This window comes from Balaenoptera borealis (assembly GCF_965194805.1).
Source record: "Balaenoptera borealis genome assembly, chromosome: 3".
Classification (NCBI taxonomy): domain Eukaryota; kingdom Metazoa; phylum Chordata; class Mammalia; order Artiodactyla; family Balaenopteridae; genus Balaenoptera; species Balaenoptera borealis.
The window spans coordinates 176134666-176140665 of record NC_138866.1 but is presented as its reverse complement, the minus strand read 5'-3'; the positions used below and the strand labels follow the sequence as shown (position 1 = coordinate 176140665).

The 6000-nt window shown below is 40.2% G+C and overlaps 1 long non-coding RNA gene across 1 annotated transcript in view; it reads right to left on the bottom strand.

Annotated features, from left to right (window-relative positions):
- Positions 1 to 5406: 5406 nt before the first annotated feature.
- The window catches only part of LOC309625729, a 553067-nt gene continuing 552473 nt past the window's right edge, over positions 5407 to 6000 (bottom strand). The window contains exon 2 of the long non-coding RNA XR_014242712.1: positions 5407 to 5545. This is a non-coding gene — a long non-coding RNA (uncharacterized lncRNA). The remainder of the gene's footprint in view (positions 5546 to 6000) is intronic.

The following is a 6000-nucleotide window of genomic DNA, read 5'->3' as shown; positions in this document are numbered from 1 at the left end:
ACAAAATTGAGTTCTGTTTTAGACCTGAAAAATTTCAGGTGTATATTAGACAGACATATGGAAACATCATGCACACACAGAATCTGATAGTTTGGAGCTCAGGGATAAGATCGAGGCTCAAGATACAAGGAAATGTCCATAGCAGCATAGAGTGTATTGTTATTACGTCTCCTTGAAATCGCAGTGGGCACCATTTCTCCTGTCTCCCTCTAAGGTCCAGTTCAGTGTCTCTAGATGCCTACAGGGAGCAAAGTCTAGGGGCTTTGGAAGGGGAGGCAAGCACAGAGATGGTTCTCACTCGACACTGATAGTCAATCACCACATTCCTATGAATATTTCTCTTTCCTGCGGCATCATATGTATTTTCAGACTCCATTTAACTCCCTGTTTTTCAGGTCTCATGTTAAAGGTCACCTTCTTAGAAAGACCTTCTCTAGCCTCCCTATGTAAAATAGGTCTCCTCGCTTGGTTTCCACCCCTACTGCACCATTTCCTCATCCAGCACACTGTTAATTTTATTCGTATCATTCATTTATAATAATTAGTTTATGTTTTTTGTTTCTCCCCTCCACTGGAGAGAGAATTAGACTCTATGATGGAAGGAAACGTGCCTGCGTGGTCATCTTTGTCAGCCAGAACTAGCACTGTGCCTGGCACATAGTAGGTGCACAATAAATATTTGTTGAGGACGTGAACAAGCTGCCCCTGTCTGAGATATCATGAGTGGATTAATTGATGCTCTAAGCATGGGCTGGAGTAGCCTTACTCCAGATCACCAAGCCCTCTGCCCAAGACAAGGAATGGGTTTTGTTCTGTTTTGTTTATTATGATAAGAACATTTAACATGGGATCTACCCTCTTAACAAAATAGTTAAACTCGTAGAAGCAGAGAGTAGAATGGTAGTTGCCAGGGAAGGGTGAAGGGGATGTGGGAAGTTGCTATTCAATGGGTATAAACTTTCAGTTATGCAAGATAAAGCAGGTCTGAGGAACTGGATTTTATTTAACCTTTTAAAATTTTTATTTATGTATTTTAAATTATTTATTTATTTGTCTGCACCAGGTCTTCGTTGCCACGTGCAGGATCTTCGTTGTGGCATGTGGGATCTTTTTTTTAGTTGTGGCATGTGGCATGTGAACTCTTAGTTGCAGCATGTGGGATCTAGTTCCCTGACCAGGGATCAAACCAGGGCCCCCTGCATTTGGAGCATGAAGTCTTAGCCACTGGACCACCAGGGAAGTCCCTATTTAAGCTTTTTTTTTTTTTTTAATATATAGTTAATTTACAATGTCATGTTAGTTTCAGGTGTACAGCAAAGTGATTCAGTTATACACACACACACACACACACACACTCAAATATATTCTTTTTCATTCTTTTCCATTATAGGTTATTACAAGACATTGAATATAGTTCCCTGTGCTATATAGTAGGTCCTTGTTGTTTATTTATTTTACACACAGTATTGTGTATTTGTTAATCCCAGACTCCAAATTTATCTCTTCCCCCTCCTGCCCCTCCCCCACCCCACTGCAATTCCCTTTGGTAACCATAAGTTTGTTTTCTATGTCTGTGAGTCTATTTCTGTTTTATAAATAAGTTCACTTGTATTCTATCTTAGATTCCATATATAAGTGATATTATATGATATTTGTCTGTTTCTTTCTGACTTACTTCACTTAGTATGATAACCTCTAGGTTCATCCATGTTGCTGCAAATGGCATTATTTCATTCTTTTTTATGGCTGAGTAATATTCCATTGTGTATCTATACCACATCTTCTTTATCCATTCATCTGTAGATGAACACTAGGTTGCTTCCATGTCTTGGTTATTGTAAATAGTGCTGCTCTGGACATTGGGGTGCATGTACCTTTTTGAATTAGAGTTTTCTCTGGATATATGCCCAGGAGTGGGATTGCAGGATCATATGGTGACTCTATTTTTAGTTTTCTACGGAACCTCCACACTGTTCTCCATAGTGAGTGTACCAATTTATATTCCCACCAACAATGTAGGAGGGAGGAACTGGATCTTAAAGACCCCACCGGGAATAATTACCAGGGAACGTAGAGGCAAACAACATGGTGGAATTCCAAGACCCGTGAGTGCTGTTTGCTTCAATCACTGAGCACGATGGCATATGCACCCTTATTAGCAGAATTATGGCCCAGAGATGGGTGGATCCACTCTAACACCCTGCTAAGCCCCTGAAATGAAAGATTTTTTTAAGCATTTTAAGTTGTTCTCATGTGATGTCAGGGCCAGCAAGCTGAAAAACCATGTGTCTGTTTGCCAGCTGCCTGGTTTGAAATCTAGTCCCTTCCATGGAAAATGCAATTGAGAAAATATTTCAAGATTTCTAATCAAGATGTGTCCCCTGCAGGAGAGAATGCTATTTTTGTGTTCCATCCCAACACACTGCAGAGTTCTGGGAATGCAGCAAGTATCCAACTTCTATGAGAGGGACTGGAATGAGAAGCTAAATGCTAGCTCTCCTCCTAAGGAGGAAGCTGAAAATATCACAGAGCTCTCTGTTTCCCAGCAACATCTCCCCTCCAAATCTCCTGAGAGGAAGAAAGAAGGAACAGCGGGTCCAGTTAAGAAAATATACTGGGACTTCCCTGGCGGTCCAGTGGTTAAGACTCTGCGCTTCCACTGCAGGGGGCTCGGGTTTGATCCCTGATCTGGGAACTAAGATCCCGCATACCACGCTGCGGCCAAAATGGAAAAAAAAAAAAAAAATACACACACACACACACACACACACAGAGATATATACACAGTGAAGTGGCAGAAATATTATAAAGGGCAGATGAAATGGTAAAGGCTTTTGTTAATCTGAAGTAAAGGTATTCTTAAGAGTATTAATCTATACATGTGAATTAGCCAATAGGGAGGCATGAAGGCAAAGGGAAAACCTGTCAAAATTTCCATTATTCTAGAGGAGGTCAGAGTTCATAGCTTGAGGCACATCATGATCTACGCATGTTAGAATTTGTTCTTCTTTTGAAATATTGTTTATGTCTCTTTTTAGTCTGATGAAAAACTCTCACTAAACAGTGTAATAAAGTTCTGGAAACATCTGTATATATCAATCACTGCATTTTGGAAGGGAAAATCAGAAAAGGGAGGGCTTAAATCTTTGCAGTCTGAGTTTCCAGGAAAGAGGAGCTGGTGACCCTCCTAGCCAAAACCTTCCTGATATTTGATTATCTGAGAGCCAGAAAATGGGAAGCACTTGATGTGTACAACCTGTTGGCTTGTTGGCACTTGGTGTCTGACACCAAAATGGTAAAAATGAGTCGAGAGTAGAGCCTTTCCCTCAGAGATGTAAGAGTAGTTGTTTGTGAAATGCTGTGTGGTCACATTCAGTGTGCTGTGCTCTGTGGGTTATAATGTTCCTTTTTTTCCCCACCACAACTCTCCAAAAAAAAAAAAAAAAAAAGGACAATAATCCAATCCTTCGAAGTCCCAGTGCAAAAGTAAAATTTAAAAATGGCCAATAGCATGGGTTGAAAATATGTATAACCATGACTGACATGATTTTAAAAGTAGAAATAGGTTCTATGTGATGGGAGTTAGGACTGTGGGAGAATCCTCCCATTCTTTCCTCCTCTTTTGTAGCTGAAAGCCAGTTGTAGGCGTCCCCCCGCATCAGCGGCCCCGCTGAATGTCCCTGGTGGGCATCCGTCGCCACATGCAGATGAGGGAGCGACGCTGAAGGCCCAGCCTCACACTGCTTGCTGGGGTGGATGATGGATGGATAAACATTCTGTGGCGGTGGCAGGACAAATATTCTACCTACCACTGATGTTCATGATCAAAACAAGAAAAAAATCTATGGAGATTAGAGGAAATCATGTCTCTCAAACTGATCATGTTGTTTTCCTCTCAGAAGTCCCCGTGGTGTACAGTTCTTGGCAAGCAGGCAGACTGGGTGGGTGTAAAGGCGTATGCCTCTGGGACACTGACAGGGGTTACCTGTCAATGGAAGGGCTGTCAATGGAAGGGCTAGGGTCCCCTCCCTCCATCTGATGCTTAGAAAAACGTTCCGCTTGGCCTTGGATTAGGTAACCCAAGATTGACAATAACTTCCGTCTTCCAAACTAAACACTTGGGTCTGAGTTATTAACTCCAAGTAAAAAATTGCCTTGGGGGATCCAAAGCAAAGTCACACTTAACGAAGAAAGTCCGTTTTTAGTGCTGCCCACACACAAGGTCGGTGGGGGGGCGTGTAGGTAGAACCACTCTTTGGAAGAGATTCACGTACTTGAGCAAATGTAAAAAAAATCAGTCCTCTTCATGTATATTTCAGGGCTATGTTGGAAAGCAAATATAGATATAAAGATAATAGATTGATTGGCTTTTAAATTTACTAATGGGTAAACTAGTATAGAGAAGCTAAATCATCTCTATAACATGAAACCAAAATGGTAAAAATGAGTTGTGACTAGAGCCGTCTGATAAAGGGTTAATATCTAAAGTATATAAGGAACTCAACTAACTCAAAAGCAAGAAAACAAATAGTTTTAAAATGGGCGAAGGACCTGAATAGACATTTCTCAAAAGAAGATGAAGAACCAACAGGTATGTGAAAAGGTACTCAACATCACTAATCATCAGGAAATGCAAGTGAATGCCACAATGGATATCACAAAGAAGACAAAAGATTAAGTGTTGGCAAGGATATGGAGAAAAGGGAACACTTGCGCACTGTTAGTGTGATTGTAAATTGGTATAACCATTATGGAAAACAGTATGGAGGGTCCTCAAAAAATTAAAAACAGGACTACCATATGATCCAGCAATCCTACTTCTGGGTATATATCCAAAGAAAATGAAATCAGTATTTCAAAAAGAGAGCTGCACTCCCACATTTATTGCAGCATTTATTGATAAAACAGCTAAGGAAACAACCTAAGGGTCCACTGACAGATAAATGGATAAAGATGATGTGGTGTATATATATGTGTGTGTGTGTGTGTGTGTGTATAAAATATATAATATACATATTATACAATGGAATATTATCCTTAAAGAGAAGGGAAATCTTGTCATTTGTGATAACACAGATGAACCTGGAGGACATTATGCTCAATGAAATAAGCCAAACACAGAAAGTCAAATAGTGCATGATGTTGCCTATATATAATAATTTGAAATAGTCAAACCCTTAGAAACAGAGAGTAGAATGGTGTTTACCAGGGGCTGGAGAGTAGGGGAAGTGGGAAAATGTTGGTCAAAGAGTACAAAGTTTAAAATATGCAGGATGAATAGGTTCTGGATGTCTAATGTACAGCCCAGTGACTACAGTTAAATATACTGTATTGTATACTTGAAATTTGCTGAGTAGTTCTTAATTGTTCTTAACAAGACAAAAAAGGTAACTATATGAGGTGATGAATATCTTTTTTTTTTTTAAACATCTTTATTGAAGTATAATTGCTTCACAGTGGTGTGTTAGTTTCTGCTTTATAACAATGTGAATCAGCTACACATATACACACGTTCCCATATCTCCTCCCTCCCGCATCTCCCTCCCTCCCACCCCCCCATCCCACCCCCCCCAGGCGGTCACATAGCACCGAGCTGATCTCCCTGTGCTATGTGGCTGCTTCCCACAAGCTATCTATTTTACATTTGGTAGTGTATATATATCCATGACACTCTCTCACCCTGTCACATCTTACCCCTCCTCCTCCCCATATCCTCAAGTCCATTCTTTAGTAGGTCTGTGTCTTTATTCCCATCTTGCCACTAGGTTCTTCATGGCCTTTTTTTCCCCCTTAGATTCCATATATATGTGTTAGTATACTGTATTTGTTTTTCTCTTTCTGACTTACTTCACTCTGTATGACAGACTCTAACTCCATCCACCTCATTACAAATACCTCCATTTCATTTCTTTTTATGGCTGAGTAATATTCCATTGTATATATGTGCCACATCTTCTTTATCCATTCATCCGATGATGGACACTTAGGTTGCTTCCATGT